Source organism: Nothoprocta perdicaria, unplaced genomic scaffold (genome assembly GCF_003342845.1).
Source record: "Nothoprocta perdicaria isolate Ctin4 unplaced genomic scaffold, notPer1 scaffold_96, whole genome shotgun sequence".
NCBI lineage: Eukaryota > Metazoa > Chordata > Aves > Tinamiformes > Tinamidae > Nothoprocta > Nothoprocta perdicaria.
The window spans coordinates 2,787,417-2,791,507 of record NW_020456265.1 but is presented as its reverse complement, the minus strand read 5'-3'; the positions used below and the strand labels follow the sequence as shown (position 1 = coordinate 2,791,507).

The 4,091-nt window shown below is 47.0% G+C and overlaps 1 long non-coding RNA gene across 1 annotated transcript in view; it reads right to left on the bottom strand.

Moving 5' to 3' along the window:
- Window positions 1-1,735: 1,735 nt before the first annotated feature.
- The window catches only part of LOC112959084, a 4,232-nt gene continuing 1,876 nt past the window's right edge, over window positions 1,736-4,091 (bottom strand). The window contains exons 2-3 of the long non-coding RNA XR_003251568.1: window positions 2,811-2,911; window positions 1,736-1,945 (exon numbers count right to left, since the gene is read on the bottom strand). This is a non-coding gene — a long non-coding RNA (uncharacterized LOC112959084). The remainder of the gene's footprint in view (window positions 1,946-2,810; window positions 2,912-4,091) is intronic.

Below are 4,091 nucleotides of genomic sequence, written 5' to 3'. Positions count from 1 at the left end.
TTCATTTTGCATCCAGTTGAGATCTGCATGCCCTGATGCCGTTACAGAGCAGCATCTGCTTCCATACACAAAATATCTGCCCTAGAGATCGCACAGTCTATGCTGACATAGAACTTAAAAAGCAAACCAAAGCGATAAAAAGTTGAGAGGCATTCCTGTCCTAAGTGTTGTRCCTAATTCCATGGCCATACTTTGCTTTATTTTCAGCCTCCCACTTCCAAGGCAATTGCTCCATAGACTGATCCAGCAACTTTCATTTACTTTTCCATACATAGGTTGTTTCCAGTTAYCACTGTTTTAATCAGCAAACATTAATAAGGTAACTTTCACCATTAGATGCACGGGTAATTTTTCTATTTCCATTACTGAAATACTCTGGCTATGGAAAATTTCAAGTTGTTATCTGCAACGAATTAACATATAGTCTTATTTCCCTTCTTTCTTACACAAAAAGGGAAAACTGAAAAAGATTCYCTTTCTGTCACCTCCACAGCTTTGATCCATCCCTGGATGATTTCCAGATTCTTGGTGGTCCAGAATGTAGGATGGTTTCAGGTCTCGGATGCCGTAGGRCCATGGCGGCCATCATTCGGTTAGGCCGCCATTTGGGGGCAGAGCCTCTCGCCCAGCGACCCTCGTCTCCGCAGGGAGGTGCGGGCGTGTTGGGGAGCTGTGTTGGGGAGTGCGGCGCCAACATGGAGCCCTCTGCGGCCGGGAGGAGGAGATGGCGCCGGGCGCCGCAGGCGGCTCCGCAGGCAGCTCTGCAGGGGAGCAACGGGCAACGGCGGCGAAGGGGTAGGAGACACGAGAACGGCAACAGCGGGAGGGCGCCAGGCGGAGAAGGGAGCTCACTGTGGGACCCCCACAACAAGGGAAAAATCGACCTCTGCTTTAATGTTTCACTTGTGGTGACTACAGGTCTTCAGTATCTTTCTTTGGCCTTTCTTCCCTCGCAAAGCGCTAGGAGTCTCTGGGAGTCTTGACACCTTTTAACCTTTTGTGGCAGACATCCAAGCTATGAAGTCTAGGAAAAAAGTTCAAGGGATGAAAGACTTCCCAAAGGATAGTTCAAGATATTTCCCCTACCATATTAGAGTTAGGTCCTTTTGTAAGCCAGCTTTGAAACCCCATATCCTGAATCTTTCACTGGGTGTAGCAGCTGCTCAGTTATAGTAGCAGTTTCTCTGTCCTACTGCATACACCTGTGGATCCTAAAAAGTTCCTGCTGGCACCTGAGAAGGATCTATAGGGCTGTAAATCTGTCAGCCAGCATCCCACTTGCCCCTTTCTCATCCGGGCAGCGCTTGGCTTCGTGCAGGTGCCCTGCTCTGCAGGGCAGCCCGTGTGGAGCCCAGTCTGGCAGAACAGACATGGCTTTTCTGTTAGGCTGCGCTTAACAAGGCACCTGCTGTTTGCTGCTCCCTCCTCTTCCCCTCCTTGCTCATCAACCAGCTCAACACCCAGCTGCAACGTACATATATATGTGTCCTATATGAGTCCTATATATATATATGAAAAAAAAAACCTTGAGTTTTATGAAGATAACCCTATAATCTACATTGGCCATCTAATGCTGTGTACAGACACTAGGAAGGGCCAGAATCACACATGCAGCAGAATAGCACAGCATGAAGGCACCAAACAGAAGGTGAATTTCCTTCTAAAAATGTATTTTTATTATTTATACATATTTTTATTATTTATATTTTTAAAAAGTCTCTGCTATGTGGCAGATGCTGGGTTTGGAGATAATTCCCTATTAGATTAAAAGGATGTTATAATACATGCTTTGTCTGAAAACTGTCAAGKGCTTCTCCAGTGCTTCCTTTGTTAACGACCCTGAGCCACCAACTTGTTTTCTTCTCTCCTGGAGAGAGGGATTCATCTCCCGATCCTTGTGGTCATTGGCTTCCTGTTGGAAATGCCAAGGAAGATGCCAGTTCATCTGAATGTTTTCAGCAGTCAGTCAGTCATATATATAAAAAAAAAAAAAAAAAAAGTGATTAGTTGTAGCTTAACAACTATTGTCATAACTCATAGTTTACACATGTGAACACAGCATGGGCTCTTGCTGGAGGAATTAAGAGTCCTTTCCCTTTGCCTGTGTCCTAACACATGGCATTCTCCTTATCTCCTTCCTGTTAAAAGCYGTAACCATGTGGTTGCAACGTCAGCTCTGAGCCCAACCTAGCCCCAAAGCAAGGAATTTTGTCTAGCTGGTATCCGCTGCCTCACAGTGAGGGTGCCCATTCTGGAGGAGGCAGATCCCAGGATTGCCGGGCTCCAAGGTGGAGCGCAGCCATCCCTCCCTCCCAGCACCACCACCTGGGCCGAGGCCTCCCGGCCTCTTGCTCTGCTGGCGCTCTCTGGTGGACAGAAAATAACTGGCTCCAGGCAGCGAAAATGCACCAGAAAATAAAAGAGGAGCCTGACTGGCGTGACTGCCCCTCTGAAAGCTCACAGGGCTTTCCTGAAGTCTACTAAAAACACTTTTGAAGTCATCATAATAGAAAAAAACAATACACTCAAAAGTATTTTTTCCTATTGCTCTACCAGGTAGAGTAAAAGCAATGATGAGCAATTCCAGATAAAATGGCTTTCACTTGACATTTGGCTTTCACTTGTTTAAGTTTCTTAAGAAACTTAAGTTTACGTTTCACTTGTTTCACTTGTTAAAATGGCTTTCACTTGTTCATGTGATCCTAAAGAGAAAAACAGTTATAATTTGATAAAATAATCAGGGATTCCTGAAGGGAACGAGTGAAATAGTGATRAGCTTGGATGAGCACAAAGACCACGGTGGTACTTACTAATTGTCCATGAGAAGCAAAACTGAAGGTCTGATGATGTCATCCTCTCAGAGCCTTTTTAACAGATCGAGATTCCGTTACCCAAGAGAAGAGGGCGTCCTCTGGAAGAGGTGAGGGAGGGAAATTATTCTGGACTAGTGCCCGCGTGTTATCAAAGCTCGTGTTCCGTGTTCCAGCAGGGCAGCTCCGGGGACCCCGGCTGCCCCTCATGCCATCAGTGTCCCCGCAGCGGACAGCATCTCTGCTACAGTGAGTCCCCTGAGGCAGGAGGGTCACGGGTGAAGCAGCAGCAACAGAAAGGGGCTACAGAAACAGCCCCAAGCTGTGGGGTGTGAGGAAGGGCAGGACCAAAGGCAGCAGCTCTTGTCCCAGCTCCAAGTGCTGCCTCCTGCTGCTCTGCGTGCCCTGGACTGACTCACCAAGCACCCAAGCCAGCAGGTACAAGGACCTGCCTGTCACCCACCCCAGGACCTGCCTGTCACCCACCACGGCAGAGAGGGAGAGGCTGAAGAGCCGCGTGTGGGTGGAAACGTCCCCTGTGCAGGATGTAACTCACCAAGGGCCACGTTTCTCGTGTGGAGACTGCCAGGCTGCTCCTGCTGGCAGAGCTGTCCCTGTGAGAAGTGTGAAGCGCTGACACCTCTGGCTGACTTCTAGGCAAAATCTCTTAATTAAGACATAGTGATATAACCACTTCATGGGTAAAGACAACCTCACCCAGAGACATGGGATGCTGGAATAACCTGGGCTGGTTAAAGCACAGTTTGGCAAAATAAGCACCTCTTGCACATCTGTACTGTCCTGATAGGGTACTCCTTTCAGGCTTCCCATTAGACTGCACCGATGGCCTCTTTTGACCTTCTCTTTCTTTAACGTGGGAAACGAAATACTTTAAGGCTCARAGATAAAGAACTAGTGGCAAAGGTTTGGTCTGATTTTATCTCTGCACATTGTAAATGTGTAAATGATCATTTCAKTGCCATGATTGAACCTATGGCTTTCTTTTTGCTCTACATACAGCTTTAACATTAAAAATGATAAATAATAAATATTTAAATAAATATGTATAATAGAAGATTAAATGAGTCCATCCTGTCCCTTTATATGAGTTCTCTGGGACTTGGGGTCACTTTCTGGCTCCCAAGCCTGAGTGCATACCCTGCTGTGTCCCRCCTCAAGCCAGGACGGAATCCAAGCATATCACATTCCCATCATTCCCATCATCCCTGTGCTGTGCGTGTGCCAAATCCAAGCTGTGGTTCCAAATGCTTGCAAAAAAAA